This window comes from Myxocyprinus asiaticus, chromosome 50, assembly GCF_019703515.2.
Source record: "Myxocyprinus asiaticus isolate MX2 ecotype Aquarium Trade chromosome 50, UBuf_Myxa_2, whole genome shotgun sequence".
Classification (NCBI taxonomy): Eukaryota; Metazoa; Chordata; class Actinopteri; order Cypriniformes; family Catostomidae; genus Myxocyprinus; species Myxocyprinus asiaticus.
The window spans coordinates 24643605-24664110 of NC_059393.1; the positions used below are offsets into that span (position 1 = coordinate 24643605).

General features: G+C 42.4%; 1 protein-coding gene across 1 annotated transcript in view; it reads right to left on the reverse strand.

The window, feature by feature from the left end:
* Positions 1-20506, reverse strand: part of LOC127439015 (acid-sensing ion channel 1B-like) — a 238925-nt gene that overhangs the window by 209958 nt on the left and 8461 nt on the right. The gene's annotated exons all lie outside the window — the stretch shown is intronic.

Below are 20506 nucleotides of genomic sequence, written 5' to 3' on the forward strand. Positions count from 1 at the left end.
TTTCGATGCATCTTGAACATGTTTCATTTGATTGGAATTCACATGCTCTTGGCATCACAACTAGAGCAATAATTTCATGTTTCATGAACAGATTGAATCAGACTAAAAACAGATCACTGCATGTTTGTTTTTAGAATAAAAGCTTGTATTATAAATCAAACAAAGAACTTATGAAAAACACAGATACAATATAATGTAAAAAATATATATAAAATAACAGAAAATGACTTAAAATGCTACAGTAAAAAAACATTATTTGGTAGCTACTTTCAAATATACTATAAAAAATTAAAAAATACAATATATGTAATTTTACTGTAATTTTTTTAGATAAAGTATGATTTTACCGTATAATTAACAGTAAAATTGCATATTATTTTTAACAAGAGAGTACGTGTACTTTTTACGGTAAACTATTGTTACAATTACGGTAAAAAACAATAATTGGCATTCCCAGAATTCCCTGCATGACCCATTAAATTTCATTATATTTTATGGTAATAGCTATGTTTCTTATTTTTAGTATCAGTTATGTAGTTTGTTGTGTTTGCTGTTATATTTGATGTAGTTTAGTTATGTTTATCTCTATTGGTCATTGCTCCTGGAAGGGCCATTATTGATGAATTTTGTCATCATGTGCCCTTCTGTAATTACTGCGGTGACTAACAATAGATTATAAAGTGAAAAGCAGATTTTAACAGTGTCAGAAGGTTAATGTATCACGTTTATATAATTTAATAATATAAATGGTAATAAAACATAAAATATACAGGCATCACAATTAGATCCCGTAAAGCCTGAAACGTGGTTACCATATTTTTTTACATTAAAGGTTTGTCAACCACAGCTGCCAGTAATTTACTGTAAATTATACAGATTTTTTTTTTACATAAATTGACCTTTTTTCATCGTATTTATTTACATACAATGTATATTTAGTTTGCTGATCTGAAAATCAAAACAACAATTAAATGCCATTCAACAGTTTAGAAAGAAGCAAAAGCTTAAATAAATGATTGCCTCTACCTCTGAAAAGTTCAGAGGTAGAAGCGTAAAGAACATCTGATCATGCAACAGGCTGAAAGATTTACTGCACAAAACTTCAAAAACAATATTACCAGATAAAATATACTGTAAATGAGTGCAATTACTCAACATAAAAACAAGGCACAACCATTTATATATATATATATATTTTTTTTTTTTTTTTTTTTTTTTTTACATTTTCTCCCCTTTTTCTCCCCAATTTTTGGAATGCCCAATTCCCACTACTTAGTAGGTCATCGTGGTGGCTCAGTTACTCACCTCAATCCGGGTGGCGGAGGACAAGTCTCAGTTACCTCCGTTTCTGAGACCGTCAATCCGTGCATCTTATCACGTGACTCGTTGTGCATGACACTGCGGAGACTTACAGTATGTGGAGGCTCATGCTACTCTCCACGATCCACACACAACTTACCACACGCCCCATTGAGAGCGAGAACCACTTAATCGCGATCACGAGGAGGTTACCCCATGTGACTCTACCCTCCCTAGCAACCAGGCCAATTTGGTGAGAACTCGCGACTCCAGGGGTGGTAGTCAATGTCAATACTCGCTGAGCTACCCGAGCCCCCCAACAAGGCACAACATTGAAAATATAAACAAATGTACAAGTAAGATACCTGTAGTTAGATATTTTCTGCAACAAAAGCATAATAATCATCTCTCACAGAGGATTACACTGAATGGTCAAAGATGTTTTTGAACTGTGTGTTTGATCATTGTGGGTGGCAAAGTTCATGTTCAAACAAATCATGTTTCCCAGTTTATCAATAACCAAAAATGACCTCCGTGAAGTTGGCACCCCATATAATTAAATAATCACCAAAACTATTCCATTCGTTTGTGCTGGTTTGGTGTTTGAGATATTAAGCATTCTTTCTTGGGCTGTGTGACGTCACTCTCCACCCCATCTCGCTCAAATCGATCCAAACCGGTGCTGGTCGTTTGTGCTCGGTTTGTGCCGGTTTGTGCCTTTAAAATTGTAACTATTTCCCTTCCTTAGATAGCGGTGACGTCATTCTCCACCCCATGTTGTCTAAATCGGTTTCTTACTGTTGCTGTCATTGGTTTTATTTTTTATTTTTTTCATATTGACAGTTTGATCATTGGCAGTAACTTCAAGCTTCAAATCCAAATCACATATGCCCTGTATTTGTGCGCGTGTAGCACTTGTTAGAATTCACCTCATGTATATTGGTACTTAATATAATGTTGTTTGTGTTCTGGTTCATCGCTGAACCAAGTATTACATCTCGTTTATTACCATTATGTTTTTGGAGTTTATTCAAAGTAAAAAGTAGCCTAACTTAACCTCAGCACAAAGCTGAATTTAAAAAAAGTTTGTAATAAATGTTTGTAATAATCTAATTCCATTAAACTCAATGACTGTTTGACCTAGAGACATGAAACCAACTGCAAAACACTCCGAATGTTATTCTTTATATAGCACAAGACTTGTTTTTGGGAGTACATGTTCAGTACTTTTTATACAGATATTATAATTCTATAGTCATTGAGTTTAATAGATTTATAGGGATAATTGAATCTGTATAAAAAGTACTGAACATGTACTCCCAAAAACAAAGTCTTGTTCCAGATTAAATCTGTTATTTCTAAAGAAGGGAAACAGATACACTGTTCATTTTAACGGCACAAACCGGCACAAATCGAGCACAAACGAATGACACCAGTTTGCAGCGATTGAGACAACATGGGGTGGAGAGTGACGTCACTCAGCCCAAGAAAGAATGCTTAATATCTCAAACACCAAACCAGCACAAACGTTCATTTTTGTGGCACAAATCAGCACAAACACAGCACAAACGAATGGAATAGTTTTGGGGATTATTTAATTATATGGGGTGACAACTTCACGGAGGTCCAAAAATGCTATTTACACTTTTACACTATGGATTTAGATGCTCATTAAGCTGATGTGTTTTTTGTTATTGTAAATTGAAGTGTTGAGAATGTAACAGTTATTTACACCAGTACTGAGTGTCTCTTTAACTCATGAAAATGAACTTGTGCCCTGTTGCTCTGTCACATCATCAGCAGCATCGAAACGGTCTCTGGTTCATTCACTCTGTTTCCTGAAGAATCTGTTTGCAAATACAGTAGGAATCATATAAATTACTCATTTTAATTATTTTTGGGGACATATTTATACATTTATTGACAAGACACTATTTAATATAGGCTAATGTATACTATATTTGTTATGATTTATATGCTGATAATTCCCCACCACGGGAAAAATTTGATTGCTTATTTTTACTTATTTAGTTGAGGCAAGTTGCCTATATTGTATTGTACTATTTAACTGTTCTTTTATTATATTCTAATCCATTACCATTTAGATACATTTTCTGCTGAAAACCAAAATAAATAAACACTTAATTTGTAATCCTTGTTCGTGAATAACACCTTTAACACAAAGCTACTGTATCATTCTGCTTCAGAAGACTTGAAATATATTATGTATTTTTTGGAGCTTAACAGTTAAGGTCACTATGGACTGTTGTTTATGGGAAAAAGCAGCAAGGACATTCTTTAAAATGTCTCCTTTTGTGTTCCAATGAAAGAATACAGATTTGCACGGACATAAGGGTGAGTAAGTAACGATATATTTATAAAATCTAAAATACAGTCTGCAGCAGTAAGAGAAAGAATTCTAAAATAAATGAAAAAAATTGGCTGTATATCTTTATAAGTATGGCCCAATCATCGATCAGTGTGCACTGAAACCTTTATAATAAAAGGGGAAAAAATTACATTTATTCCAAATCAAAACTCTTGTTAAAGGAAAAGTTATTATTATTTTTATTTTTTAATTTTTTTTGTCATTACTACCCTAATTGTTCCATACTAGTATAACGTCATAGTTACTTGTGTAACCTCCGTTCCCTGATGGAGGGAACGAGACGTTGTGTCAATGTAGTGACACTAGGGGTCACTCTTGGGAGCCCGAGACACCTCTGGTCTTTGTTAAAAGGCCAATGAAAATTGCCAAGTGGTATTTGCATGCCACTCCCTCAGACATACGGGTATAAAAGGAGCTGGTATGCAACCACTCATTCAGGTTTTATGCTGAGGAGCCGATATAAGGTCCGGCCATTTCAGCGGGTAGTTCAGCGTTGTGGCAGGAGGGACACAACGTCTCGTTCCCTCCATCAGGGAACGGAGGTTACACAAGTAACCATGACGTTCCCTATCTGTCACTCACTCGATGTTGTGTCGATGTAGTGACACTAGGGGTCCCTATACGAAACACCACAATTGGCTGAACTGTGTTACGTGAACTGGCGGTGTGTGGTGGGCAAACTACTGTGTGCCTCATAGCCAGCACACCAGGTCGACACGTAACCTCTCCCAACATATTTATGAGTGTCGAACAGGCCTTTTTGGGGACAAGTCGACTACCCAAAAGATAGAGACAGGCTTAACCCAGTCATGGCCTCTTTTCCTCTTCTTTTTTTCCACTCCCTAAAAAAAGAAGGGGGATTATCCGACTGGGCCGCCAGGCTCTGCCCAAGGAAGACGCAGTTTGCCAACAGGGAAATGAATTAGCGGAAGATATATAATTGCATGGGGCTAGCCTTACAGGGAACCGCCACATGCGGCGCACCTACCCCAGAACAGGGCTCTTAGTTAGCGTGTGTACTGGGCCGAAGAACACCACTTAGTGAACAGACGCCACTTAAAGGCATACAGGCGCCTCGTAGAGGGGGCCCTAGCCTGAGTGATCGTGTCTACCACCGTGGGTGGTAGACCGCTTAGGTCTTCCGCGTCCCATCCAGGGGCCAGACATGGAGATTCCAGAGGTCTGGGCACGGGTGCCAGATGGTGCCCCGTCCCTGAGAAAGAAGGTCCTTCATCAGGGGAATTTGCCAGGGGGAGCTGTCGCGAGGAACGTGAGGTCCGAGCACCACGTCTGGATGGGCCAGTAGGATGCTACCAGGACAACCTGCTCCTCGTCCTCCCTGACCTTGCAGGGTCTGTGCAAGCAGGCTCACTGGGGGAAACGCATATTTGCGCATGCCAGGGGGCCAGCTGTGTGCCAGCGCATCTATGCCAAGGGGCAGGCAGTGGGGAGGATTCTTGGGAGGCGAACAGGTGCACCTGTGCCTGTCAAATCAACTCCAAATCAGCTGGAAGAACTGAGGGTGGAGTCTCCACTCTCCCCTGAGGGTAATCTGTCATGACAGCGCGTCCGCTGTAGTGTTGAGGTTGCCCGGGATGTGAGTGGCTTGCAGCGACTTGAAGTGCTGCTGACTCCAGAGGAGGAGACGGCGGGCGAGTTGTGACATACAACGAGAGCGCAGACCGCCTTTGGCTGTCGACATATGCTACCGTTGTCATGTTGTCTGTCTGAACTAACACATGCTTGCCCTGGATCAATGGCCGAAACCTCCGCAGTGTGAGCAGAATTGCCAACAACTCGAGGCAGTTGATGTGTCAATGCAGTCACGGACCCGTCCAGAGGCCGGCGGCTGCGTGCCCATTGCAAACAGTGCCCCAGCCCATTTTGGAGGCATCTGTCGTGACCACGACGCACCTGGAGACCAGTTCTAGAGGAACACCTGCCCGTAGAAACAAGAGGTCAGTCTAAGGGCTGAAAAGACGGTGACAGACCAGCGTGATGGCCACGCAATGTGTCCCGTGGCACCATGCCCATCTCAGGACTCGAGTCTGGAGCCAGTGCTGAAGCGGTCTCATATGCATCAACCCGAGCGGGGTGGCCACCTCCGAGGATGCTATATGCCCCAGGAGCCTCTGAAAAAGTTTCAGTGGAACCGCTGTTTTCTGTTTGAACGCCTTCAAACAGGCCAGCACCGACTGGGCGCGCTCATTCGTAAGGCGCACCGTCAAGGAGACTGAGTCCAACTCCAAACTGAGAAAAGAGATGCTCTGAACTGGGAGGAGCTTGCACTTTTCCCAGTTGACCCGAAGCCCTAGTCGGCTGAGGCAGCCTCTGCGACCTTCGTGAAGACGCGAGGAGACAGGGACAGGCCGAAAGGGAGGACTTTGTACTGATACACTTGACTCTCGGACGCAAACCGCAGGAAGGGTCTGTGTCGAGGAAGGATCGAGACGTGGATGTACGCATCCTTCAGGTCTACCGCCGCGAACCAATCTTGATGCCGGACGCTCACCAGAATGCATTTTTGCATCAGCATCTTGAATGGGAGTCTGTGTAAAGCCTAGTTCAGAACTGACAGGTCCAAGATTGGCCGCAACCCACTGCCTTTTTCGGTACGATGAAGAAGGGGCTGAAAAACCCCTTCTTCATGTCAGCTGGAGGGACAGGTTCTATCGTGCCCTTCCGTAGGAGGGTAGCGATCTCTGCGCAAAGTAGCAGCGTTTTCGTCCTCCACCAAGGTGAAGTGGACACCACTGAACCTGGGCGGATGCCCGTCGAAGTAAACCGCGCAGCCGAGTCAGACGGTCCGGACCAGCCATCGCGACGGATTGGAAAGCGCAAGCCATGCGTCCAAGTTCTGCGCAAGGGGGACCAAAGGGACAACATCATCGGACGTACCGGCAGGTGGGGCCTCGCGGCGGGGCGGAGCTCAAGGTGCCACACCACGTCGTGGCCGTGCTGAGTCTAAGGACATCGAAGCATTTACCTGGCTCCTTGTGACCACCCCCGGAACAGCCTGGGACGGGGGAGGAAGAGGCCTGTCCTCATGACCCGTGGAGACCACTGCTGGAGCGCCAAACCTGCCAAATAGAATGGTGGACGGTGGTCGTGATGACGGCCGTGCACATCAGATACGTGACCCAGGGAACAAGGAAACCGCTCTTGCTAAGCTCTTGAGTACTGCAGCCACTTGGGCATGCAGCACAATTAAATGCAAAAGGTAAAAAAAAGATGGAGAGATCTGCTTACCAGATCCAGAACAGCGGGTTTCGTTGTCCCTGGGTCGCCCGTCTCAAGGGTGCATTGAAGCCTTTCACAGGTTCTGGGCGGCCGCGAGACGGGTGGCGTCTGCTTCCTGCAATGGGCTCCACACCGGGGCCGGGCCGAAGGGGCGGGCTGCGGCAGAGCCGGTGCAGTCATCGCAGGGGGACGCCCTTGGCGATGAGTAGACGGGGTGCAGGATCTTGAGCCGCGCCGGGGCAGGATATGCCGGCTAGCATCCGTCTACTGCTCCACCATCGAAAACTGCTGGGCAAAGTCCTCGACAGTGTCGCCGAATAGGCCTGCCTGGGAAATGGGGGCAGCAAGGAATTGTGTCTTGTCGGCCTCGCCCATCTCGACCAGGTTGAGCCAAAGGTGGCACTCCTGGACCACTAGTGTGGTCACCATCCGCCCGAGAGACCGTGGCGTGACCTCCGTCGCTCGGAGAGCGAGATCGGTCGCCAAGCGCAGTTCCTGCATCAATCCCGGGGTGGAACTACCCTCGTGCAGTTCCTTTAGCGCCTTGGTGGACTTGCAGGAGAGCCATGGTGTGCAGGGCGATGGCGGCTTGTCCAGCAGCACCGTAGGCCTTGGACGGGGGCTTTAGGCACCCACGCCAAGTGGCGGCGCTCTGCGGGCATAGGTGCACCGCGAGCGACTTTATCCACCGGGGGATTGCCAAATAGCCCTTGGCCGCCACCACCATTGAGGGTAGTGAGGGCGGGGAAGCTGAAAAGATTGGGACCGGGAAGTAAAAATTGCCTCCCACGACCTTGTCAGCTCTTCATGCACTTCCGAGAAGAAAGGAACGGGGGGCCCAGGAACCAATCACCGAACTGCGAGGGTTCAGGGAAGAGCAGTGAGTTCCAGTCTAGACGATGCTCGTGGCTGCCCGGGAAAGCATGTTGTCATCTCCGTGTCAGCCTGTGACTGGGCAATCATCCCCGAAGGGAGGAGCCCAGCTGAGGCTTCCAACTGGACAAGCCCGCTCTCCGATGCTGCGCTCGAGAGCTCATCACTTTCGCGGGCTCCGAATAAGAGGTTGAACTCGCCATGAGACAAGCCGGCTGACTCATCCGGAAGCCCGATCAGGGCAGACGAGCATGCTGGGGAATGGGAGGTCCGCGGGGGGATACCCGGCGGAGGCGGTCCCATTGGGGTCCCCAAATCACCCCCAGTGCTAGCCGCGCTGGCCTCATACCCGTGGGTAAAAGGACCGAGGCGGGGATCCTCTGGGGTGGCTTGCTTTCTTACGAAGGCAAGCCGTGACCACAACGTTGCCATGGACATATTCTCGCAATGAGAACATGACCATCCACGAACGCTGTCTCCGCGTAAGCAGTGCCCAGACACAAAAGACAGTGATTGTGACTGTCAGAAGGCGAGAGATAACGAGTGCACCCAGGAATAACACACAATCGGAAAAGCATCTTTAGAAAGACGCGTCTTTAAAAGACGTTCCGTGTGTGCCGCTCTTTTAGAGAAATATACTCTTTTAGAGAAATATACTCTTTTATTTCTGCCAAAGCGCCCAGGGGCATTCTCTGCAGTGCACCAGTGCAGAGGGGGAGAAGCTGCTGAAATGCGCCGTCAGATCCAGCAGAGGTGAATGAACAGTAGTATTCAGCTCAGTGAGCATGACCGTTCGGCTCCGAAGAGAAAATCTGAATGAGTGGTTCCCTGATGGAGGGAACGAGACGTTGTGTCCCTCCTGCCACAATGCTGAACTGCCCGCTGAAATGGCCGGACCTTATAACGGCTCCTCAGCATAAAACCTGAATGAGTGGTTGCATACCAGCTCCTTTTATACCCATATGTCCGGGGGAGTGGCATGCAAATACCACTTGGCAATTTTCATTGGCCTTTTATCAAAGACCAGAGGTGTCTCGGGCTCCCAAGAGTGACCCCTAGTGTCACTACATCGACACAATGTCGAGTGAGTGACAGATAGGGAACTAACTTGCATGTGAGAAATGAGAAAATACTCTACCAGTGCAGTTAGAGAAAATACACTTGTAAAATATATTTAAAATATATAAATATATATTGCTTTAGTATAATACAATTACTTCTGATTTATTATTATTAGTAGTAGTAGTAGTATTACAGTTAATATTACATAACTTTACAGTAGTGATATATTTCTGTCATACTTTTTTCTTATGAATTTACCTTTTATTTTGAAGTGTTTTTGTGTTGTTTTGACCAAGAAGCTCTGATGTTATGATGGTAGATTCCCACTCTGGAAAAGTCTCTACGTCACTCAAAGTGATGATTAAACCGCAAAAAGGCTGCTATTTAATTAAATAAATATGTACTCGGTATGTGCCTGAGAATGTACAACGTGAATTTGCACTCTGTTTACTGTCATCTGCTACAAACAGAGCGTGTGACGCTCATGATGGTGCTTTCCCTGTATGAGCAGCCGGCATCAGCACAACACTGTCCCCGCACATTTACAAGCGCTCACATTTGAATTACATGCAAACTACATATTTATCTCTTTAAATTGCAGCTTTTGCAGTTAAATAATCTCACTAGGACATTACGTGATTTAATTTGTGGGCTGAATGTTTACGTAATGACATTGGAATCTAAGATGGTATTGGAGCATTTTTATGAGTAAGAGTACCAGTACATGAGCGCAGTATCAGACTCCACACAGAAAGGCCCAGTTGAGCCAGGACTCGATCTCGAACCAGTGCTACCCACTGAGCCACCGTGCCACCCAGTTACAGACACCAAAACTGCACCAACCCGCATCTCAGAATAGTATTCTTCTCACCACAATTGTTCAAAGACGGCTATATGAGTTACTGTAGACTTTGTCAGTTCAAACCATTCTGGCCATTCTCTGTTGACCTCGTTTCCATCCACAGAACTGCCACTCACTGGATGTTTTTTGTTTTTGGCACCATTCGGAGTAAATTCTGTTGTGTGTGAAAATCCCAGGAGATCAGCAGTTACAGAAATACTCAAACCAGCCCATCTGGCACCAACAATCATCCATGCGATTATCTAATCAGCCAATCATGTGGCAGCAGTACAGTGCATAAAATCATGCAGACACCTCCTTTTGAGTTGAAGACGTGCGCCATTAATTCCCAGTAGTGTTCACAAGTTTGTTCCCTGGTTGACTTCCTCTGAGCCCTGTGGCAGTCGAGTATTCGGGAGATTCGCTGCCGGCCCAGTACACGTGCTAACTAAGAGTCCTGTTCTGGGGTAGGTGCTCCGCATGTGGCGGTTCCCTGTAAGGCTAACCCCATGTGATATATATCTTCCGCTAATTCGTTTCCCTGTTGGCAAACTGCATTTTCCTTGGGCAGAGTCCTTTTGCCCCAGTCTACTGTTTGTAGTAACTCCTCCCCCATTGGGCATGATCTACCTTGAAGACTCTCCACATGGTTGGAAAGACCATGTGACGTATCCTTCCACTTAAATATCCCCCCCTCTCTTTGGGCGAGGTGTGGTCTCCACTGTGTCTTCCCCTTGGGAGGGACACCCCCCGACTAGACCTGGCGGCCCAGTCGGATAATCCACCTTCTTTTTTAGGGAGTGGGGAACAGAGGCCACGACTGGGTTAAGCCTGTCTCTATCTCTTGAGTAGTTGACTTGTCCCCAAAAAGGGCCGTTCGACACTCATAACTATGTTGGGGGAGGTTACGTGTTGACCTGGTGTGCTGGCTATGAGGCACACAGTAGTCTGCCCACCACACACTGCCAGTTCACATAACACAGTTCAGCCAATTGTGGCATTTCATATAGGGACCCCTAGTGTCACTACATCGACACAACATCGAGTGAGTGACAGATAGGGAACGTCATGGTTACTTGTGTAACCTCCGTTCCCTGATGGAGGGAATGAGACGTTGTGTCCCTCCTGCCACAACGCTGAACTACCCGACCTTATATCGGCTCCTCAGCATAAAACCTGAATGAGTGGTTGCATACCAGCTCCTTTTATACCCGTATGTCCGGAGGAGTGGCATACAAATACCACTCGGCAATTTTCATTGGCCTTTTATCAAAGACCAGAGGTGTCTCGGGCTCCCAAGAGTGATTCCTAGTGTCACTACATTGACACAAGGTCTCGTTCCCTCCATCAGGGAACAGAGGTTACACAAGTAACCATGATGTTACTCACCCCTTTCAAAAACACTGAATTTCTTGTATATGGTCTCTCTGCTGCTGCTGCTGCTGCTGCTGAGTTTTACTTTATGAAGTCCAATGTCTGTGGTTCTGCTGTTTGTGATGGTGAGAGATCCAGTCTCTTTGTCCAGATGCAGTCTCTCATGAGCAAAATAATATGTTGAGACCATTTTAGCTTTTCTATCAACACTTGATGAGGTCCTGTTGTCCCCATCTCTATCAAATTTAGCTATGATGATGCCCTCATCTCCAAACCTCCACAGTATCAGATCATCTGTCTGTATTGCAGTATCAGTGTGTGGAGTGATAGAATCTCCCCCTGTCTTTTTCAGTGTCTTTATTTAATTTTTCTCTGTATCAGACACACCTGGAGAACAAACAGGTCAAGAGTAAGAAATTTTATGTATACAGTTGTGCTCATAACTTTACATTTCCTTTGCAGAATCTGTGGGCAGTTTAGCCAGTTTTACATTTTTTGTTTCAAGTTGTTTGAGTCCCTCTGTCTTGAATTTCTCCTTTACATGGACTTTAAAAGTTTGATTTCAGTCAGACTAACTAACAAACCTAGATAATGCAATTTTAGCTTGGTTCCATCCAGCATGTATACACAACAATCGGACCGCATTAGGCCTCAGAGTTATGAGCATGCTCCGAAAAACTAAGGTGACACATGACACGTATTTAACCCGTAAGTCAAACTTTGATGCAAGCTGTCTGTGAAAGATTTTTCTTCCTCGCAATATGTTCCAAGCAGTGTATATAATAGGCAACAGGCAGTGTGAACACTTGATTCATACTCACTGGTGATGGTTAGATTGAAAGTTTTGTATATGGTGGTTCTGCTGCTGATGTGGAGTTCATAAAGTCATAAAGGTGAGTGATCCACTATGTGTATTTAACAGCAGTCTCCCACTGAATCTCCCAACTTCAAGGTCAAATGTCAATGCCATCATCTCTGTTCTTCTGAACTGTGCGATGCGCATGTTCTTATCAGTTTTAAAATACCAAGTTATCCAATCCTCATTCAGTTTTTCATCAGTGTTTAGAGTAACAAGATCTCCCTCCATCAACGTCACCAACTATCAACGTCACCGACTCTACAGTCTCAGCACCAATCACACCTAGAAAACAAACATCAGAGATCCATCATTCAGATCCATCGTTCAAATATCTCACAGTTCGGTTTATATTGTGATTTTAGGGTCACGGTTTTTGTATAGTTTGGTACTTATTATGTTCAATTTATGCTTTTAGTGCCTGTCTGTAGCTAAAGACACTATCTTTCCATGCACCACGAAACACCTCTAATTTTGTATTCTTCTACTTGCACTCCATTTTCCGAGCTGCTCTCTTGAGAGCATGAGTGTGATCATTGTACCATGGTGCGGGGCTTTTTTCTTTAATTTCCTTTAATCGAAGGGGGGCGACACTATCAAGAGTGCAAGAGAAGACTGTATTGATATTTTCTGTGATTACATCAAGTTCTTCTAGACTTTTTGGCTTACTGAGTGTATGAGATACAGTACTGTGCAAAAGTTTTAGGCACTTGTGAAAAATGTTGCATAGTGAGGATATCTTCAAAAATAATGACATGAATAGTTTTCATTTGTCACTTAATGTCATACAAAGTCCAGTAAATATAAAAAAGCGAAATCAATATTCGGTGTGACCACATTTGCCTTTAAAACAGCACCAATTCTCCTAGGTACACTTGGACACAGTTTTTCTTGGTTGTTGGCAGATAGGATGTTCCAAGCTTCTTGGAGAATTCGCCACAGTTCTTCTATCTATTTAGGCTGTCTCAATTGTTTCTGTCTCTATATGTAATCTCAGACAAACACAATGTTCAGTGGGGGGCTTTGTGGGGGCCATGACGTCTGTTGCAGGGCTCCCTGTTCTTCTATTCTATTCTATTTGCAAAAGTAATGTTTGGGAGTCTAATATTTATATTTCCTTTTGACACACTAAACCTGAAGATATAAATAACCATCTTAAGACAAATGCTTTTGTGAAACATCTTCTGTGCCTAAGACTTCTGCACAGTACTGTAGATCTGGAAGATTATTAGTGACGCTGTCTTTAGTGGTCGAAAGAATAGCTCTACCTGAATGATAGCATGATGTAGATTATTATGTATGACATTAGCTGTCCCAACAAACAAGAGACGAGGTAATGATCTGAGATGTCATCACTCTGTGGTTGAATTTCTATAGTATCAACATCAACTCCATATGACAGAATTAAATCTAATGCATGATTATGGTGATGCCAGCATTGGCACATGGAGGGGTAATCACTGGCATATAAATTTCATATAAATGAAACCTGGAAATAAAGTTTTAGGATTTCGTATGTGTGATTCACCGAAAATGGCTAAATAGTTGATCGGCTTGTGATGTGCGAATGGCTTTAATACTGTTTAGTCTCCAGTTCAGTTGATGAAAACATGCTGCATGATCATGAGGAAGGATTACATCAAGATGTAGATTGGAATGCAGATGCGAAAAGCTTCATACAAGTAAAACAGCCTGCTCCACTCTCTCTGTTGATGGCGTGCTAGTGTTTACTCCTCTGTGTGATTTTGAAAAAAGTAGTATGACATAATATAAGAAATATTTAAGATTCCACACAATTTCGTGATCAGTAATCAAATAAGCAAATTTGTGACATTAGCTGTTAACTCATTTTGTACAAAAGGACAGGTTTTCTTACATTAAAGCATTTAAGATGCTCTTTGAAAATTCACATGCAGGATCATGATTATATCATAATCATCGGGTTTTCACTCAAACTGTTATGCTGATAATATCATTTGATATAAAAAAATAAACTATTAAATTAGAAAAATGCAAAATAGAAACATTTTCACAAGTAAACTCAAACTTCAGAAAATCACATACATGCACATATATATACAGCTTTAGAAAAAATTAAGAGACCACTCCAAATGTTTCTTAAATCAGTATCTCTACACAGGGGCAGACTGGCCATAGGGAGAACCAGAACTTTTCCCAATGGGCCGGCCGAGAAACGGGGCCGAACGGGCCGCGATAAGCTGAACGGGTCATGACAGGCTGAAGAGGGCAGCAAAACGGCGCGCGATATTCCATTCCAGTGTCTGATGAATTCCTGCTTGAATCTTTGTGCCAGCAGTGGCATAAAGTCAGCAATGTGAAAGACTGGTGGAAAGCGTGCAATCACACATGAAAGCTGGGACTGAAAATCAGTTTTCTTTTTCTAGTGTTTGTCTGTTGGCGCATTATGGCGCATTACCACCACCAACTGAACTGGAGTGTGAGCAGCAATGCCGGAGTACAACCAGAGATCTTTTTTTAATTATTATTTATTTATTTATTTATTATTATTTGCCAGAGATTTTCTTTACAGAGATGAATAACAACCTTTTTACCAGAGAGTGTAATGGTCAACTAAAGTTTGCGAAAGCCGTAAAATGACAAATACCAAAACATGGTCAAGATTAGTGCACAGGTGGTCAGTTCACTAACTCATGAGCGGTTTCAGCACAAAAGCAGTTTATTCAGCAAACTAAAGCAACTCCTCCATAGACATCCATAAAAAAAATTTTAAAAAATGTGTCTCCTCACCAGTGTATGGAATGTAATATAAGCCTGTTGCTTTTATAAAGCTTAAAGGCGCACTCAGTAATTTTTTCCTCATTAAAAAAGTTTAACTCCTAAAGACATGAATTTTAATTTTGCAATATATGTAGGAAATCATGAGCACTCACATTAAAATTAAGACTCCAGTCAAATAAAAGCTGTTTTATTCTATATGGAGAGGGTCCGCACATGGGGGCTGCCATGTTAAAACCACATGACCAGCTGAAAACTACTTGCTTAATCTCAGTAACCATCCTGTTATTTGACAATTGATTAAAGTAATCATGGCTGACTGTAAATACTAAATTTCTACAATGGCATCTGAAACAGTAAAATATTGATTTTAAATGATGCTGCATCCACGCCGCTAGGTTTTCCTTTTGTTTTACCAGAAGATTTCCAAATGACATAGTTTGAATTTCGTTTGCCTGTAATTTTGAATGCAATACTTGTCTTTCGTTGTTATACGCTGTGCAATGCAGTATGACATATTTTACTGTTTCTCGTTCATTACAAAGATTGCATAACCTAGTATGGGACTTTTTTATTTCATATATATATATATATATATATATATATATATATATATATATATATATATATATATATATATATATGATATTTCACTGCGGATTCTGGTTATTATTGATTCTTCTCTTCTTCTTAATAATGCTATGATTCCTCCTCTAGTGCCCACATTCTCTTGTATTTTATATAAGTGTCTCCCCTTAATTTCTCTATTCCAAAGCTACTGCCATCATTATTCGCAGCTTTACAAATAAATGCCTTGGCTTCAGACTTACTCCTGTTAATACTAGTGAGTTCTGCATTATTACATTTTAGTGAGTTTTTAGATAGTTTATCCATCACCTCATTACCTCTCCTACATGTACAGGAACCCAGAGAAAGCTATTAAAATTCCTTGATTATGCAGTTCATACAAAAGTTGCCAAATGTAATATGTTATATCTTATCTACAATCAGAATGTGCATATTGTAGGCTTTTCAGGGTTACCGGAGAGCAAATGACTCCCGGTTCACTTTCTCCAACCACTGGAGAGCCAGGAGAATTGCAACCAACTCGACCGTAAAAAACATTAAATTGTCTGTTGCTCTCTTCCTTATAGATGCCACATTTCTCACAACGCTCATCAGTGCACACAGCTGCCACTTAAAACCAAACCATTACTCTAGAAGGGAGCTTTTCTTCATGGAAATGAATCAGTACCGACAAACTGTCCCTTTTCACTCAATTTCTTGCATATTGTAATTGTTTCACTTTTGTCACCTTAGTTCCAGAAATGTTGTTCTTAATCACCTCTTCATACATTTCAGCAGGTACTCCATATACCCTTCATTACAACTTTTAGGGTGTAATGGGGCTAAAGGCACCCCATAAGGAAATTTAGCTTATCAAGATCAAATGTTTTTATTTATTTTTATTGAAAATTGATGGAGCAACATAAGTTGTGTGAAATAAATAATAACGGAAGGTTGTTTAGATTAAAATTATGTTAAAAAAAAGGTGGTGGTAAAAGGCCCCTATAGTGGGGGTTAAATTATACTGTGTAGATACTGGGGCAATAGTTATAGGGTATAATTGTTCAACTAATACAAATAATTTTGAGACAGCAAGATGATTTTTTTGAGAAACAAGTTAAGATGATGCTTACTTAAAATAACCAATAAAAAAAATTAAAAAATAAAAGTCAACAATGTTCTTTTAATTTCAAACACATTTGGCATTTTATTACACGTCAAATATTGGTTTGATCGTTCAGTATGAGCCCACTTTTAATATTCTTCATAATAAATCTATTCCCCCCACTTAAGAAAAACAGTGTGTTTCATAGGGTGTTCATCTTTAGCACCTGCAACAGGGTTTTTACCCCAAATACTATGATTTAATGACCTTAAACAAAACTGAAAATGATAATTAAGTATTTTGTCTCAGAAGAAATGTGTTAATTACAGGGATTTTCATTAGCTGCATAAATTTGCAAGATTTTTAAAAAATAATAAAAATTACATCAAATTGCCTCAAAATCATCCTTTAGACACCATATGCATGTCACACCTGAGACTTTTGCCCTAGCGGCCACCAGATGTCACTAGGTGTTTAAGAGAGTTTTAGTTTGATGTTTTGTTTACCTTCTTGAGTCTCTGTTCCTGGTTCCTGCTCTGATTGTTCCCAGCTGTTTCTCGTTTACCTTGTTCGCCCCAATGTATTTAATGTCCTTGTTTTTGCTTGTGTCTTTGTCAGTTGTTGTTTCCTGTTATCCCCATGGATGTAACATTTGTTCAGTTCCTGAGTTTTAGTTTTGTTTTGCTCTGCTCCTGTATTTTCCAAGTTTTGTATCTGGACTCATTTTCTTATTAAATCAAAGCTGCACTTAGATCCGGCTCTCTTGGCTTCCTGCTGCATTCATTACAGAACAACTGACCAGCAACCATGGATCTAGCGGCTTTGCAACTGCTGCATCTCAAAGAGAGAGATATGACCATAGAGTAGTACACAGAGCTTTTCTGCTGTCTCGCCCAGGATTCTGACTGGGGAGAACTTTGTTTTAAGGACATCTGTCGCCTTGGACTCAATGAGCTGGTGAAGTCCTGCAGGCCTAGATGCAGGTGTGAAATCACTCTAGTAGAATTCATTGACCTTGCTTTGAGGTTCACATTCTCACCATACACTGTGCCACTGAGCCCGCGCCTGCCACAGGCCGTCGAGCCAATGCCCGTGCCTGCCGGAGGCCGTTCCCCTGTCGCTGCCTACAAGCTAACGAGCCAACACCTGCCACGGCCAACGAGCCTGTTCTTGAAGCCTCGTCCATTCCAGAGCCGTCGCTGCCAGCCTTGTCCATCCTAGAGCCAGGGTTCACACCTGTTTCAGCCCTAGTGGAACTTTTTTGGGGGGGCACCATGGCTCCACTCCTCAGAGCACCATGGCTCTGCCTTCCAAGTCTCTCACAGCTGTGCTCACAGCCATCTGGAAATGGAACAGAAGAAGGGCTCCTACTCCCCAGGGACTGCCCACGCTCATGGCCACAGAGGCCGTTCCCCAGTTACTGGGAGAAAATGAAATAAAGGAGCCTTTGGCCCATTTGAAAATTTGGATGAGTGTTATATAGTCCAGGGGTGTTGCGCGTGGTTATAAAAAATGGAGAGGTGTGGATACAGTGACACCCGAGATGGAGAGGTATGGCTGTGAGCGGGATGGCCAATGTGGAGGGGTGCAGCCACCCCTGAACACCCCCCCACCCCCAGCTCTGCCCCTGATCTCATCTCATCCATATGCTGCTCACTGTCTTTCTAGCAAGTCAGTTCACTGTCGGCCATCTTTAGAACGCTTTAAAGATTTTAATATATTTTTACAGGAAAACAATACAAAAATTATCATCAAGAATATGATTTTTGCCCTAATATCAAAGGTCTTACTAGAAAAAATAAATTATGATCCAATGTGAATTTTCTTGATGAAAAAATATGATCGTGCCTGGTAACATGTGCATGTAAAATGGCTAGAAATAGTATTTTAGCTTAGCGTAAAGCTGACAATTTACACAAGGTTTATTTCCATTTCTTGTGCTCCAAACTTCAAACTTACTTCTCTGTCTGCTCGTATGAATGTAACACATCATAAGAAAGTGTTTCACCGCTGTTCAAATACACTTAGGACCGCATCATTTATATGTATAAATCTTTCCATGTGAAAGGACTAAATATTAAATGAAATAAATTACAATAAAATGCAAAGTAATCTGTTCAGTAATCTAAATACCTTTTTAAATGTAACTGTATTCTAAATATCAATTATTGTAACTGTGGTGGAATACAGTTACATATATTTTGTATTTTAAATACGTATTCCCATTACTTGTATTTCGTTACTCCCCAACCCTGGATATAGAACATATTTCATATCAGCAGTAAAATCTGACGACACTGGCATCATAATTTGTTCTTCTTTATGCTAAAACACACAATTTTCCCAGCTTTTATAGCTAATGCGCATGCGTGTTCTAGAGCAGATTGACAGGCAATGTCTTTATCTAAAAGGTGATTGGCTCTTTAACTGTAAGGCGAGACTTCCTTTCTACATCCATTGACCGTTGGACGCTCAGAGCTCCTTGGCTGAATGTTCCAATTTCTCCCATTCATTTAAATAGTAGTGGCCCGTCTCTGCTAAATAGACTCTGGCGCCAGTCACAGCTCATTGTTGCCAACCGCAGACCAATCAAAGCACCGGAGTTCTTTTCCTTCTTCAGTGGAATTTTTGGTGGGACGTGAACCAACTGAATAGGTGCATACCTCAACCTACTGTACTGGAGTGTGAAGAGAATGAAGTCTATGTGTTTAAGGTAGAATTCCTAGATCCTTTGTTTAAGACCACTGTAACTAAAACATTTCATAACTGCTTTTATTATTCTTCCTGCTCCTGTACTATATTTAATACGCTGGGTATTGTAAATTCATGATATTCTGTAGTTTGTATGCCTCCATGCTCTGACAAATCCTGAGAAATTACACATCCCTGACCCAGAAGTCCCTGAATGTTCTCAACTGAAATTTCTGTCATGCCCACATGGCGGCAGCCGTAGATATGATGATTTTACATTTTTCAATATTTTTGTGTGTTTGAGCTGAACCGTTAATAACTTCTGCAATAAATGCAATGAAGTTAACTTTAGTTCAGACTAAGTTAGTTGACCGTTACACTCTCTTCTATGGTAGAGCTGTTGCAGAGGTTGGTATCTAAGTAGAAAAAAGAATCTCTAACCAAGCTGTGGGAGAGAGCCATCAACCCTCTCAGCCGGGATGAGGAAAGGAACACCAGCGTCTTATCCAGATCGAACCCTTCTCTCAACTCCATGACATTTACAGAGACCAAATCACTGCAAGGGAACCAACCTTTATATTCATTTGTATTTGTAATTATAACATAAGTAGTAATAAGGGAAATATTAAAAGTGGAGACAGGAAACAGAATGGGACAAAGAGTGGGACAAAAGGCAGATTCTAACTTGGATCACTCTCACGAAAAAGCACTTTCACACCTGTGATACAACGCACACCACTGCAGCGACACTTACAGTGCAGTTTGTCGTAAATTACTGATTCCACCAGACTATTGCGGTGCAAATAGCTGTGCTGTGTGGTAACCAGCCTTCTAGCAGCTGAACATGGTTTCCATCTACAAAATAAAGTCAAAACACCACTTAGAAGTCACCTGAATGGGGACAATTCAATGTAATGATCATTGCCTCAGCAGGAATTCTCTTAAATATAGATTATGGAAAAGCAAGTAAGAACTTTAAAGGAAAGTTAGAGGGTCAATACATAGCAAATGACTGTTCATGATAAAGTAGCTGGCTTACCGCTGTGGTGCTCTAGCAGCTCAGTTTTCAAATGGAAACTTGTTGTTTAAGAGAGTGTCTATTCGTGCATGTGTGTGGTTGGTGTACAGGTATTTGTTAGTGTGTAAGGGGACAGGTGGATGGAATTCTTGTTCCGACTCAGAGTTCCTGTCTTAAAGCACAATTAACACAGATGTGAAATTAGATACCAATAATGTAGTTTTGTAGACCCTTATATGGAACAATTCAGAGCCCAAATGTCACATAATCCATGACTTAAAGTATACTGTGGGTTGCTAGATCTGAATAGTGTGCTCTGTTCATGCTGAATTTGGTTTCACACCATTTTGCCCATACCTCATAATTCTACACAAATCCATTTACATTTGCAAGTGTGCACAAACACACCTGAGTAGTTTCACTACCCACATTAC